This window comes from Pan troglodytes, chromosome 18 (assembly GCF_028858775.2).
Source record: "Pan troglodytes isolate AG18354 chromosome 18, NHGRI_mPanTro3-v2.0_pri, whole genome shotgun sequence".
NCBI classification, from domain to species: domain Eukaryota; kingdom Metazoa; phylum Chordata; class Mammalia; order Primates; family Hominidae; genus Pan; species Pan troglodytes.
This window is the reverse complement of record NC_072416.2, coordinates 83469016-83484635: the sequence shown is the minus strand read 5'-3', so window position 1 is coordinate 83484635 and position 15620 is coordinate 83469016. Positions and strand designations below refer to the sequence as shown.

Genomic DNA, 15620 nt, shown 5'->3' with positions numbered 1-15620 from the left:
GCGGGCACAATGGATGTTTCTTGGCCGCGTCCACCCTTCACCCGAAACCCCAACCCCAGGCCGCCAGCCGGCCCAGACCCAGGGCTCAGCCTGCCGCTCGGCTCTGCAGCACCGCGACAGCACTGAAAGCCAGCTCACAGACAGCAGCTGATAATGGATCATTAGCCCCAAATGGCGTCTGCAGAGCAGGGGAGGGGGACAGGTCCTGGCACCGTGGAAGCTGCTCCCGGCCAGATCCGGGGGGTGGGCCACGTGCCTCGAGGACGCTATTTTGGATGTGCTGAGTTAAATAACATATCATCTCAAAATTAATCTCACCCGGTTCTTCTTATTTATTTATTTATTTATTTATTATTGTTTTAGAGACAGGGTCTGGCTCTGTCGCCCAGGCTAGAGTCCAGTGGTGTGATCATGGCTCATGGCAGCCTCAAACTCCTGGGTTCAAGCGATCCTCCTGCCTCAGCCTCCTGAGGAGCTGGGACCACAGACAGGTGCCACCATGCCTGGCTTTTACATTTTTTGTGGAGATAAGGGTCTCACTATGTTGTCCAGGCTGTTCTCAAACTCCTGGCTTCAAGCGATCCTCTAGTCGGCCTCCCAAAGTGCTGGATTACAGGTGTGAGCCATGGCACCTGGCCTCCGTTTACTTTTTAAATGAGGCTACTGGACCATTTAAAATCCTGTATCCGGCTGGCATTCTGTTTCCTGTGGGCGGCCTGGGTCGAGAGCTTCGCTAGTGCAAAACCGGCTGAGACCAGCAGCTGCAGCAGCCCCTCAGAGCCTGTCAGAAATGCAGAGTCTCAGGCCCCGCCCCATCCTGTGGAACTGAATCCCAATTCCCAGGCCAATTTTGGAGCCTCCACGGCTGTCCTTGTGACCTGTCACTACCTGAATGCAGACCTCCCGTGCATCTGCGCTTCTGAAAAGCCCCATGTCACTCTAGATGGCTTGTCGCTGTCACGTCATCCGAGATAGCACAGTCCCAAGCTGGGAGGAATTTCTCCTGTGGGTCATGGTAGTGGCAAAATTGGATCTGAGAAGGCTGAACTTGACCCGGTCTCTCCAAAATGGCTTTTGCTGCAAACCTCTCTGATTCAGACTGAAAGGAAGGAAACAGCTGTCTTGCAGAATTCGAGAACCATTGACAGAGCGAGAGCCTTCCCCAGGCAATGTGTTTTAAAAATATATGTTCTTCTTTGTGGCTATACACAACATCAAGCCAGGCTTCCCTGTTGAAAATCTTTCTGGGGTCAGTTTTAATAAATAGATGAGAAGGTTTCCTGTTCAGAGTGGATTGCAGGAGCTACGGTGACAGCTCCTTTCAAAGTCCCCGAGGACTTTCTTTTCTGAAGCAGTTTAAAGGAAGCCCTCCGTATTCCTGTTTGTAATCAGTATTGCGCTTTATGGCTTAAAATGCACACTGATGTTCGAGGATTGCCAGGCTCCAAAACAGAAGCTTCTCTGTTTTGATCCAGAGCCTTAAGAAGTGAAAGGCGTTCTCTGCCCTGGCTGTCCCAAAAGGTTCCCTCAGCGTCCTCCCGGAGGCTGGACTCGGGGTCCACAGAATGGTGGGAGTAGTCATCCTTTCCTGTCCCCAGCTCTCGCTCTGAGATTCCAGCTAGGTGGTCTTCAGAGCTGAGGGCTTCCTTTAGATGTCTCTTTGGAATTCAAAGAGAAGAGCAGCTCAGCGTTCTAGGTGAAATACAAGGAAACCGAAATGCAGACACTTACTCGGAGTCTTCTGAAGTTCATGACCAAGTCCCTCCTTTGCCCACAGAACTGCACCTGACCTCCCTCCTGCCTGGTGGAAGCTGTCCACGCTGCCGGCACAGCCCGCGGAGGGAAATAACCAAGCCCGCCCCTGAGGATCTAGAACCCGCTATCAGCTTCACAGCTGAATCCAAATTCCCAAACTCCCAAGTACTGGTGTACAGTGAAGGATTAACTGAACTCACAGAAAGTCTGACCTTTCCCCCGGCTCCTGGGGCGGTCACCTCTAGGCCCTTGAAGAGTCCCGCCTGATGACAGTGTCTTTGTTTACCTGAGGGCTTAGCCACCCTGAACAGCCTATGCTAATGATAAGATTCATGATGGGGCCTTGAACCACAGGGCATCAGCTTGACCTGCGGAGGTGCTGGAGGTTAAGGTCAGTCACATGGTGTCAGCCGTGCCCACGTGACCAAGCCCCAGCAAAGACTCTGGACACCCAGGCTGGCGGAGCGTCCCTGGTTGGCAATGCTCTGTGTGTGCCATCACACGCTGTTGTCATGAAGAGTTAACACTGTCCAGGACTCCACGGAGAGGGACAGCTGGAAGCTCTGTGCTGGGAACCCTCCTGGGCTCACCCCATGGGTCCCTCCCCTTGGCTGACTTAAACCTGCATCTGTAATAAACTATAACTGTGAGTGCAGCTTTTGGCTGCCAGTTCTGCGGTTCTTCTAACAAATTACTGAACCTGAGCGCTGTCTTGGGGCCCCCTGAGCTGGGCAGGTGTGTCAGAAGTGAAGGTGATCTTATAAGCTGCCTTGGAACGTCACAGGTGGTTAAACCAGAGAGAACATAGAAAAGAAACAAGAGAAAGCGGTGGCCACTGACAAGGAGCCTCCAGGCCTGACGCGGAGTGTACCTGCCTCTCCACCATGCAAACCATTTGACAACCTCAGGTCAGCAGGTAAACGAGGCCTGAGCTTCCATCCCACCCCACCCCACCCCACCCCCACTATCGGGGGCGGGCAGCCGGCTGCAGCCTGTACGTGTGACCAGAGCACAGAACAACCTCTGCCCAAACTCAGCTGCTGGCCCAGCCTGGTGGACACTTCCCAACCTGCCCTCACCTGCAAGGAGCTTGGGCTGCACCCACACACCTGGGTGGCTTGTGCTGAGCTTGGGCACAGCGCTGGATGTGTCACAGCAGAGCTTGTGCCCCAGTGCATAACAGGAAGGGGACACCCAGGCCTGTATGCTCCTGCCTTTTATGAACAGGTTCAAACCGTTTGGGGCCTCTGAAAGGCCACTCTCCTTTCTGGAAAATGCTCAGCCTAAAAGTCGCTCTGTCAAGTCCACAGCTCCTTCCGATCTGCCTCCGTTTGGCCATACCCAGGGCTGGAGGTGGCCCGCTCTTATTGGCCTCAAATTGCTAGAAACAGCCAGGCATGGTGGCACATGCCTATAGTCCCAGCTACTCAAGAGGCTGAGCAGGGAGGATCGCTTGAACCCAGGAGGTTGAGGCTGCAGTGAGCTATGACTGTACCACTGCACTCCAGCCTGGGTGACACAGGAGACCCCATCTCTAAAATAATTTTTTAAAAAAGGCTAGAAAGTTATTTCTCCTACTGACTCAAAGCCTTTCTCCTGCAACTCCTACCCACAGTCTGAGGGGAGCCCTTGGCTCTGACCGGAAAAACTCTACTTACTCTCAGCACAACTCACAACCGAAGCAACGACCATGTGACCACGCCCCTGTGATGACGCAGCCCCACTTCCCTCAACTGCCGCTCAGGCACCGTGGCCTCCTGCACTCACGCAGACCTGACCCGCCAGGTCCACATGCCAGAGTGTCAACATGACCCAGCCAGCCTCCTTCCTGAGCTAGGAGGATTAGGAAATGAGGCTGGCTAGGAGCACAGCCAGGGCTGGACTGTTCTTTAGGGAAACTGGAGACCAATACATTCTTGGAGGAAGGTTCTCTCTTTCTAGAGCAGGAGTTCCTAACCCTGGCTGCAACCAAATCACCAGGGGAACTTTATTCATTTATTTTTCTATTTTTTGAGACAGGGTCTCACTCTGTCACCCAGACTGGAGTGCAGTGGCACGATCTAGGCTCACTGCAACCTCCACCTGCCAGGCTCAAGTGATTCTCCTGCCTCAGCCTCCTGAGTAGCTAGCATTACAGGCACGCACCACAACCATCCGGCTAATTTTTGTATTTTTAGTAGAGACGGTGTTTCACCATGTTGGCCAGGCTGGTCTCGAACTCCCAGCCTCAAGTGATCCTCTTGCCTTAGCTTCCCAAAGTTCTGGGACTACAAGTGTGAGACACCATGTGCGGTCCACCAGGGGAACTTTAAAAAATACTGATGCTGGGCGGAGTGCAGTGACTCACGCCTGTAATCCCGACACTTTGGGAGGCCAAGGCAGGTGGATCACCTGAGGTCGGGAGTTCAAAACCAGCCTGACCAACATGGGGAAACCCCGTTAAAAATACAAAATTAGCCAGGCATGGTGGTGCATGCCTGTAATTACCCAGCTACTCGGGAGGCTGAGGCAGGAGAATTGCTCGAACCCAGGAGACGGAGGTTGCAGTGAGCTGAGACTGCACCACTGCACTCCAGCCTGGGTGACAGAGCAAGACTCCGTCTCAAAAACAAAACAAACAAACAAACAAAAAACAACAAAAAACTGATGCTGGCTGGGCATGTGGCTCATGCCTGCAATCCAAGCACTTTGGGAGGCTAAGGCAGGGGGATCACTTGGGCCCAGGAGTTCGAGGCTGCAGGGAGCCATGATTGTACCATTGCACTCCAGCCTGGGCAACAGAGACCCCACCTCCAAATAATCATCATCATCATCATCATCCTGATGCCCAGGGTCCATCGTCAGAGATTCTAGCTTCGCGGACTGGAACGAGGCCAGGACATCAGTATTTTGTGGAGAGCTCTCCAGGTGATTCTCAAGTGTAGACCGTGCTCCAGTCACGGGGGTGGGGAACCTGGAGATGGCCCAGGGAGCTGCTTGCCTGGGGCAGAGCCCACCAGGACAAGCTGCAGCCCAGGATGGCATGTGCCCTAGGGGAATGGGAGGGCCTCTCATAAGGAGTTGAGCTGGGCTGGATGGGCTCCTAACAGGATGTGGGCTTGTGTTGGGCGGGCCTGAGAAGGGTGTGGAAGTGGGTCCCACGCTGGGTTGGACAGTCAGGAAGCAGGGGTCACTCAGTGCTGGGCTATCTTCATTTTTTTAAGGGGCTCAGAAGGTTAAAGCAAGGTTAGAGTTGTCACAGGTAAAGGAACAGCAATGAACAACGCTGGTTGAAAGACGGGGACATTGAGTCATTCTGTGGCTGCAGAGTGGCCTGGTCGCTGTCTTATCCCCAGTGAAGTCGAGAGGGCCCTGGCCTGTCTCTGCCATCTTCTGCAGGTGTTATTTATGTTCAGGCAGGAACATCACGGCCCAGCTGCCAACAGGTGGCTTTTCACGTTCTCAGATGACACCAGGTTTGGTGGTGGACTCAAGGCAAAAGGGATGCCCCCCACCCCCGCCCCCGGCTTGGCAGCTGCCATGCAGCTTTTCAATCTCAAAAGCTCCCCACTTCCCTTTCCTTTCTGAAGCTACACGTTGGGTGCTTCTCCTGGCATGGGAGAGCCTGAGCTCCACAGAGCTGAGGGCACTGCCCCTGGCGGGCGGCTACCCTGCCTCACCCACAATGCCCAGGAGTCAGCTGGGGCCCAGCCCCCACAGAATGCAGGCACCCAGCCCCTCTGCTAGAGAGCCCCGGCCCCACCGAGGGCCTCTCCCCTCCTGGCTGTAGCCAGGAGAAGAAAAGGGCAGGAGGTCACTAAAGACACCATGCCAGGGGGCTACTCCCAGCTCTCCACCACGCAGCCGAGTGATCGATCCCTTCCTTTTCCAGGGACTCAGTTTCCCAGCATAAAGCAGGACGGCTGGCTATGTCTCTGGGGCCCGTTTGCTCTGTATTCCCTGGCAATGGGATGCGGTGCAGAAAGGCCACTGGGCAGCGATTCTGTTCCCTAACCATGGAGAGACACACCAGGGACCTCAGGAGGCCAAGGGGATCTGTCCTGCGGCTTTTTCTGCTGTCTCCTCTTATCTGGGCCTCGCTTCTGGAACCTTCTCCTGCCCTAGACCACTGCCGTCCTGTTCTCATTGTCTCCGCGGTCTTCGCAAGCAGCCCAGAGGCAGGAGGCCGGCAGCCGAGAGCAGCACCAACGGCTGGGGCGTCCCCGGGACAACCCTGGGGGCAGCGGCACTGCCAGGCGATTCCCAGCCTTCTCCCATGCAACCCTCGCAACCCCGCCAGGCCAGGGCCTGTGTTCACCCTCGTTTCACTCGTGAGGAAACTGAGGCAGGGCCAGGCCGCAGCCGCTTTCCCAGGTGCCCCCAGAACTCGGGAGGCGGCGGCCGGTGCCTGTGGCCCCAGCGCCCGGCTCCTGCCCGCACCGCCGTGTTTCCTAACCTGGTCTGCAGCTGGCCAGCTGTGCGGCCTCGGGCAGCCCCGTTTACCTCTCTGAGACTCAGTCTTCCTGTCAACAAAATGGGAGTCACAATAGAACCTGCCACCCTCAGTTGTCGTGAAGGTCCAATGAGCGAGTCCAGCGGCCCCGGGCTCACAGCAAGCGCTCAGCAAGCGGCGGACAGCGGCTGGGGTGCGGCGCCCTCTGGTGGCTGGGAGGGCTTCCTGCAGGAGGAGGGGACGCGCGGCACCGTCAGACCGACAGGTGGGAAACCACAGACCTCCTTTCTGGAAACATCTGGGTCGTGACTCCCCACCGAGGGGTCATAGACCCTCACTTCCAGGGTGTGCCCTGACCTCAGCATGACTGGGGCTGGGGCATATCCTGGAGCCCCAGATATGAACCCAACCAGAGTGACCGCGGCAAGCAGGGCAGTGGGTCCCATGGAAAACTCCGCCTCCGCTTCCCGTTGCTTGGCCACCTGTCCTCAATGCCGGGCACCCCACTAGGCCTCCGGGCTGGGCAACAACGGCCAGAGGGATGGTCACTAAACCCGTTTCCTCGCTCTGGACACATGGCTAAGCAACATTTTCACCCCCTCGCTGCAGGCGGGGGCCACAGGACTGGCTCCAGTCAGCGCAATGTAGGTCGAGGTGACGTCACCACTGTGCCATCCTCTGCTCATCACTAGCAGTGGGGAGGCCGAGGCTCCGGGAAACCGGACCCCGAGTCACCTTGTGGAAGACCCACTGAGCACCCCGTTGGACCCGATTGAAGAAGAATGCGCTTCGGCTGCATCACGCCACTGAAGACGCAGGGCTAATTGTCACAGCCGCTGACCTCACCCACCCTGCCCGGCACACCACACCTCGACAAGGCAAAGGCCAAGAATTGACCTCCTGGAGCTCATCACGTTCTCAGGTTCAGATGCCTGGGCCCCCTACACCAGAATTACCAGGGGTGCTTGTGAAAATGCAGATTCCTGGGCCCAATCAGCTCTTCTGATTCAGAGGCTCTGGGGATGAGGTCCTGCAATCCACATTTTAAACCAGCAGCCCTGGTGATGCTGAGGCATGCGTGCATTTCAGAGCTGTCAGTATCAGTGCAGGAAAGCACAACCTCTCACGCCTGCTGTCCTCCCGAGCCCAGCCCCCTCCCTACTGTCAAGAAGAGCCTTGATAGCAGTACTATTGGTGTGTGTGGCGGGGGGCGGGGGGCGGTATGCTGTGACTCATTTGTGGCTAATGGTCATTCAGTAAACTAGGCCAACAAGAGATTCATTAGGGTCCTTGCTTAACGCAATGACGAATTCATTGAATTCTGCTAAGGTCGCCCCTTAGCAGGTGGGATAAATCGTGGCTGATCTCTGTCAGGATGACTCCGAGTCACCCCAGATTAAATTAATAATGATTAATTGGGGCTCCTGAAAGCTGAACCGCCAAGCGAAGATTAGAGTGTGCGTTCGAGTCCTCTCTCTCTCTCTTTTATTTCCTCGCTCCCTTCCTGGGCTGTGTCTCCTCTCCCCAGGTGACATTCGAAGACGGGAAATTGGACGTGGATGATTTTGAGATCTGGGGTGGCCATTAGCAGCTGTTCAGAGGGCTGCCCTGCAGCTCAGCCGGGGACGGAGGTTTGGAAACAGCCCTGCCTGGAGAGTTCTCTCTGGTTCTCCAGCGCTGTGCCCCATGAGGGTGGACAGGGCCATCTTCCTGGGGCATGGAACTGCTCAGGCTGGTCTGCACCCTGATTTCCAGACAAGGCTTGACTATCAGAACCCAAGGATGCAAGGACAGAATGGGGACAAGGTCACGGGTTCCTGGCTGTGCTCATCTCGTGAGACAAACAGCAGGATCTGACAGCCGGGGCCTCTGGGCCATCTGGAAGGAGGGTGCTCCCTCTTGGGGACTGCTGCCTGTGGGGGTGCCCCTCTGCCCTGCCCTGGGAGGGGACCCAGGGAGACAGGGTCCAGCTTCAAGGGCACAGAGGCAAAGGAAACACAGATGGCAACAGAGCCGAGACGAGGGACAGATGTCCATTAGAAAGCACTGTCCCTGTTTAAAAATCAACCCTGCAGGGAGAGAAGTCCCACATTGGCCCCAGCAACTTTCCTTTGGCGGGATTCTTTCCGGTGCCCATGCAGGGCAGCTTGCCATCCACCAACCGGCAGCCACTGGATTTTATCTCAAGTGTGGCTTGCACAGGTGAGGGCAGGAGCCTGTGTCTGCTGGCAGACTTTTAACAGGAGATCATGTTTCCTGGAAACCTTCCATCATCCCAGGAACACGCCTCCCAGAGACCACCCACTCCAGGGCCTTCCTCAATCACCCCCATGAATCCGACACGTCTCCCAGTGAAGGCCGCTCCTGCCAGCTGCCTGGGTTCTTAGCAAACATTCACCAAGGGCACCACTTTCCTGGGCCCAAAAGGCTCATAAAATGGAACACGGGCTCGACCTGGGAGGTTTAACCATAAACATGCCTGCAGTGGGCTTGGCAACCGCCCCGACACTGACCACCACGGCGCCATGTGAGGGGAGAGGGAGCGCCCCACCAGGCCTGGGGGTCTGGGGAAGGTTTGGGGCCACTTTAGAGAGCCGGTAGGTGCAACCACATGGGAATTCTGTGTAGTGGGGGAAGGTGGCCCCTGGAGGAGGGAACACGCTGGATCCTGTGGCCGAATGCTCCCATCCCACACCGCCACTGCATCTCTGCCTATGTCTTCCCCTTCTCCAGCCCCCAGTCCCCACTCCCCCCAAATTCTGGGAGGCAGGATGGCTGGCGGGTTCAAGGTATAGGGCGTGAGTCCAACTACCTAGTGTGTCCCAGTTCAGCCACACGCCAGGTGGGTGGTCGGGGCCAAGTGGCTTCACTCTGTAAATCCTGCCTCACCATCCACACCGCGTGAGACTGGAAGCGGAAGCCGAGAGGCAGGAGGTGAAAATGCCTGATGCAGAGCGGCTGCTCCAAAGTGGAATCCTGGCAGACGAAAGGACACACAAAACGTGGTCGGACCACTCCATGGACTGTTCCTCAGCGAGAGAGGAATGAGGCACTGACACCCCCTGCAACGCGGTAGACCCTGACGACGCTGCTGAGTGAAAGCAGCCAGACACCAAAGGCCGCAGTGTGTGTGAGTCCATTCACATGAAATGTCCAGACAGGCAGCTCCTTAGAGACAAGAAGCGGATGAGTGGTTACAGGATCTGCTGGGAGGAGAACAGGGGCTGACACCGAATGGGTACAGAATTTCTGTTTGGGAAGATGAGAAAGTTTGGGAACTAGATGGCGGTGACAGTTGTACAGCATTGCAAATGTACTCAATGTCGCTGAGGTGTATACTTAAAAATGGCTAACATGGGCCGGGCGCAGTGGCTCACGCCTGTAATCCCAGCACTTTGGGAGGCCGAGGTGGGACGATCACCTGAGGTCAGGAGTTCGAGACCAGTCTGACCAACATAGAGAAACCCCGTCTCTACTAAAAATACAAAAATTAGCCAGGTGTGGTGGCGCACACCTGTAATCCCAGCTACTTGGGAGGCTGAGGCAGGAGAATCACTTGAACCCGGGAGGCAGAGGTGACAGTGAGCTGAGATGGTGCCATTGCACTCCAGCCTGGGGAACAAGAGCAAAACTATGTCTCAAAAAAAAAAAAAGCTAACATGGGAAATTGTATGTTATATATGTTTCCACACAATTAAAAAACATTGTTTTTTTTTTGAGACAGGGTCTCACTCTGTCACCCAGACTGGAGTGCAGTGGTGGGATCAGAGCTCACAGAAGCCTCCACCTCCCAGGCTCAAGCGATCCTCCTGCCTCTGCCTCCTGAATAGCTGTGATTATGTATGCCACCATACTTGGCTAAATTTTTTCTTGTTTTTAAAATTTTTTATAGAGACAGAGTCCCACTGTGTTGCCCAGGCTGGTCTTGAACTCCTGGGCTCAAGCAATCTTGCTGCCTTGACCTTCCAAAGTGCTGGGATTATACGTGTGAGCTACCTTGCCTGGCCAAAAAATACAATTTTTAAGTTTGCAGTTAAAACTGCTTAATTTCTGCAGAGAACGGAGTAGGCAGAGGGCTCAGGTGTGACATGCTGGGCTTGAATCCTCAAAGCAAGAACAAGTTCACTGGAGGCCCAGAGGCAGGCCTGCTAGGGATACGCTCCCTCCGACCTCAGGCAGGTCACTGGCAGAAGTGGGCTTCGTGGCTTCCCTGGATTCCCCTGTGGCCAGGTGAAGGCTGGCAGGGGGGTTGGAGAGGATATAGAGAAGGCAGCCCAGGACTCAGAAATCCAGGTCCTACCCCTGGCTCTGCCACCACTAGCCTGTCACCTGCAGACTGGCCCATTCCTGAATAGACACAGGAATTCCAACATCCCAGATCCAGCACCTGGCGCATTTAGGACCAAGCCCCTTAACAACTCAGGTATTATTTGGCCAGCATGTTGCCTAGACTTGCCAGGACAACCCCAAATGTATTTTCCCCGAAAAAGACAAGACGGTGCAAACATACGGACATGGGATTTGACTGACCTAACACCATGCTGCATGTTCACTGCACATATTCACTGACCAGAGGGCCACGCCCCACAGAGGAACCGGGGTCACGAATGTCAGGAAGCATCCTCACACCTGTCCTCCAGCAGCGAGGAGGGACATTCCAGACAGGCAGGCTGGCCTGTGTGCCTACGACTGCAGGTGACTGGGGACAGCCACAGACTGCCTTTGCCAACCAAGGACAAAGCCCGTCCACCAGCACAGACATAAAAACCCATAAACGCCTATGCTCCCCCACACCCACTCCCAAAAGTTCTAGCCCATCTGCAGCGGAGTGCCCCTGCTCTACCTGTGACATTCACAATGCGGTCCCGGCCCAGATTAACATGCAAAGGGCGTGAATCTGTTTCTTTAAAAATATTATGAGGTCTCGGCCAGGTGCAGTGGCTCACGCCTGTAATTCCATCACTTTGGGAGGCCGAGGCAGGTGGATCACTTGAGGTCAGGAGTTCGAGAACAACAGGGCCAACATGGTGAAAGCCCATCTCTAAAAATACAAAAAAATTAGCCAGGCATGGTGGCGCACGCCTGGAATCCCAGCTACTTGGGAGGCCAAAGCAGGAGAATTGCTTGAAACCGGGAGGTGGAGGCTGCAGTGAGCCGAGATCATGCCACTGCCCTCCAACCTGGGCGAGAGAGAGACTCCATCTCAAAATAATAATAATAATAATAATAATAATAATAATAAATAAAATACTAAGAGGTCTCTTGTCAGGGCTATGCAAACAGTGGTGATAGCCCTGCTCAGCGGGTGACTCAGGAAGGTGGACAGTTTAAGAAGGAGGTGGAGATAAAGCGCTTCTTCTTGGATATGTCAAATTTGCCTCTTGGAGACATCTGGGCAGGGAGGCAGCTAAGGGATGGGGCCAGGCTCTCGGACTCAGAGGGCCCTACACCAACAGCAACAATGCATCACCAGGGAGCTCATCAGAAATACAGAGTCCCAGGCCCCACCCCGCATTGTGGAATTCGAATCCGTTTTTCTAACAAGATCTGGACATGTCCCACGTTGCAGTTTGAGAAGCTCTGGGTGTCCTCCCCTCTCTGGAGAATGGAGATTACAGCCTTCTACATCTTTCCCTCAATGATCTGTTCCAACTGTCTTCACGGAAGGCAATCCTTAATAAGCTGAGCTCAAGATAACTGGCCTGTTTCCCACTCTCATCCCCACATTTCTGCATATGGAACGCAGGGACTAAAATCAAGTTCCACGGCACCCTGAAAATAAGTTCTGCAGGCCACGATGGAGATTTCATATCTCAGCAACAGAGGGAGACAAGGAAATATAAAACTCAAAAGATGAGGGCCAGGTGCAGTGGCTCACGTCTGTAATCCTAGCACTTTGGGAGGCCAAGGTGGGAGGATCCCTTGAGGCCAGGAGTTTGAGATCAGCTGGGCAACAAAGTGAGACCCTGTCTACAAAAAATAAAAAAGAAAAGGAAAATTAGCCAGGCACTTTGGGTGGCATGTGCCTGTGAGCCCAGCTACAAGGGAGGCTGAGACTGGAGGATCACATGAGCCCGAGAGGTGGAGGCTGCAGTGAGCCATGATCACACCACTGCACTCCAGTCTGAGTGACAGAGCAAGACACAATCTCAAAACAAAACAAAACAAAAAAAAACACAATAGCTAGACATTCATGACAGGGGCAACCCATCTGACAGGAAGTCATAATTCTTAAACTAAAACTAAAACGTCATCTGGGTTCAGATCAAAGTCTAAGGGATTTACAGATGCTTTGCTTCTCTGGCTAAGAAGGTTCCTCTCTGTCTCTGGAGTTCGTCTGCTGCCCCTACCCTTCGGCAAGTCACTTCACTGGTGGGCCTGAGGGAGGCCTCTGGCCCTGTGAGTCCCAGTTTTCAACGCCCACTGACCTGGTGGCCCAGCTTCTGTACAGATGCTCCCAGCAACTCCAGTGCGCCCTCTGGAGGGAGGGAAGAGGAAGCGCCGTCTCCTGACAAAACTGGAGGGTGCCAGCCTGGCTGGGCAGAGGGCGGGCAGCAGGATTCACTGGGATCACTGCACCCACCCATCCTCCCCACTCAATCCCCCTTGCCCCACACTGTTCTGAAGGCTTGGGACTTCCCAAGCCCCATAAGTCACTAAAGATGCAGTCCACACCCAGCAGGCACAGAGTGAGGTCAAAGGAGGAAAGATCGGGCACTGGCCGGGGCAGCGCCGGGGGAGCAGCATGGGCGTGCCGACAGACCCCCTGGGTTCAGACCCCACTCCCGCCCTCACAGACTGCAAGACTCCAGGCAAGCTGTGGACTGGCCCATGCCTCAGTCTCCCCGACTGTTACATGCAGCAAGTGACAGTCCCTTCCTCCCAGGGTCTCTGTAAGAATGGAAGGAGTTAGGACATGAAAGGGAGGGAAGCCAAGGCTCTGAAAGAATCGGTGCACAGTCAGCGTTAGCCCAGGTCGTTTGCACAGAGGAAGAAGTTGAAGGGCGCTCAGAAATGGGTTCATGCTGCACACTTTTTGTTTGTTTGTTTTTGGTTTTTGTTTGTTTGGAGAAGGAATCTTGCTCTATCACTCAGGCTGGAGTGCAGTGGTGCGATCTTGGCTCACTGTAACCTCCACCTCCTGGGCTCAAACGATTCTAGTGCCTCAGCATCCTGAGTAGCTGGGATTACAGGTGTGCACCACCATGTCCAGCTAATTTTTTTTGTATTTTAGCAGAGTCGGGGTTTCACCATGTTGCCCAGGCTGATCTTGAACTCCTGAGCTCAGGCAGTCCACCCAGCTCGGCCTCCCAAAGTGCTGGGATTACAGGCGGGAGCCACTGCACCCGGCCCTTTGTTTTGTTTTAATGAAACTACCTGACCCCGCTTTGTGCCTGGGTGTCCGTGCTCACACATGATGAGCCGTGCGTGGGAGGTGGTTAGAGACTGGCCACAGGGAGGGACGGGCAGTGTTCGCACAGGCTGTTCCCTTCCCTAACGTGACTTTCATACCTTGTGCAGTTCAGAAATCACCTCCTCTCCGCTCCCACATCGCCCCTCAGCCTTGAAACAGCTTTCATCCCTACATTTCCCAAGCCGGCCTCCTGGTTCTCAGCCTGCAAAGCTGATCCAAACTGGCTCCGAGGAGAGCTGTGGTGCCGGCTTCCTGGATGGGTGCTCAGAAAGGCTGGATTGCAGTGCAGCAGTGACGGTTGCCCCTCCTTTTACAAATAAGGGCCCAGAGCAAGGGGGACCATTAAAGTCCCAAGTTAAGCTGGGTGCGGTGGCTCACACCTGTAGTCCCAGCACTTTGGGAGGCCAAGGTGGGAGGATCACTTGAGCCCAGAAGTTCCAGACCAGCCTGGGCAACACAGAGAGACCCCATCTCTACCAAAAAAAAAAAAAAAAAAGTCACGAATTAGCCAGTTGTCCATGGGAAAAAGGATCGATGTGTGTTTTCTACCAGTGTTGCTGTGATGGTCCTGAATCATGTCCACAAATTCTTTGACAGCACCAGCAACAGGGGACTCTAATTCTCCTCCCCTTGACTTAGACCAGCACAGGCTCACTCCTGACATCGAGAGTGCAACAGAAGTGACACAGCCCTGTAACTTCCACGGCTAAGTCATAAAAGGCCACGAGGCTTCACACAAGACCTTCTGCATGGACGTGACAGCAGCCGAAAGGTGGAGACAGCCCAAACGGCCATCGGCGGTGGACGGGCAAACAGGACGCGGTCTACGCGCACGGTGGAATAATCACTCAGCCATAAAAGTGCTGATGCGCTGACCAGCGCTGCAGCACGCGTGAACCTTGAAAACTGATTTGTTTGTATTTTTAGTAGAGACAGGGTTTCGCCCCAGGCTGGTCCTGAGTGAGAGAAGCCACAAAAGAGCTTGTACTGCAGGATTCCATTCCCAGGAAATGCCCAGCACAGGCCATCCTCAGGCAGCAGGTGGACCGGTGTGTGCGGAGGCCCTGGGAAGCGGGGCATGGAGTAACCGCTGGGTGAGTGTGGGGTTTCCTTTTGGGGCGATGCTATGCACTGAATATATCTCCCTCAAATTCAGGTTGAAACCCGAACCCTCGAGGTGATGGTATTAGGAGGTGGTGCTTTTAGGAGGTGATTTGGTGGAGAGGTAGCTCCCAACTGTAATCCTAGAAACTTGGGAGGCCTAGACAGGAGGATGGTTTGAGGTGAGACATTCGAGACCAGCCTGGGCAACACAGTGAGACCCCGTCTCTGCAAAAAAGTAAAAAAACAAAAACTAAAAAACCCAAAATACTGTGAACGTACAAAATGTCACTAAACTGTACACTTTCAAATGGTAAATTCTGTTATTAACCTCAATTCACAAGAGATCCCCACCCCTTCTCTCTTTGGACTTGCACCTTGGGGTCCCTGGACTTCTGTGCAAGGATCCCAATTACCCTGAAGCACCCGTGCTGGAGAGATCATGGAGAGACTGGGGTTTTGGTGGGGGGGGGAGGGAGGGAGGGAAGGAGGGGGGAGAGAGAGAAAGAGAGAGACAGAGAGAGAGAGAGAGAGAGAGAGAGAGAGAGTGAGAGGCATGCTGGCAAGATCCAGGAAGGCTGAATGTGACCCCAGCCTGTAACCCTGAAATTCAGCCCCACACTGTTGAGAAACTGTCAGGCACCAATATGAGGCAAAAGAACAGCCTGGGCAGCATCTGTAATAGCAGAACCTGGAACCAACCTCCCTCCATCGACGGAACACGAACAAACAAATGTCACCCATGGAACACCACGCAGCTGGGACAAGGGCCAGCAGGGCCTGCACGAGTCACTCAGAGTAAAACTCACACTTTAAGCGCAGACTCCAGAGGGTACAGGTTCCATGTGACCATTTATCCAGGGTTTACAAACAGGCAAAACAAAACCAGAGGTGGACTCTGACTGGAGCCATATGCCC

The 15620-nt window shown here is 54.5% G+C and overlaps 1 protein-coding gene and 1 long non-coding RNA gene across 5 annotated transcripts in view; both read right to left on the bottom strand.

Moving 5' to 3' along the window:
- The window catches only part of GSE1 (Gse1 coiled-coil protein), a 504494-nt gene that overhangs the window by 359533 nt on the left and 129341 nt on the right, over window positions 1-15620 (bottom strand). The window lies entirely within an intron of this gene.
- Window positions 309-15158, bottom strand: LOC129137359 (uncharacterized). Its single transcript, XR_008539845.1, has 2 exons — window positions 6191-15158; window positions 309-1692 (listed from the first exon to the last, which is right to left on the bottom strand). It is a non-coding gene; the product is annotated as an uncharacterized LOC129137359 (long non-coding RNA).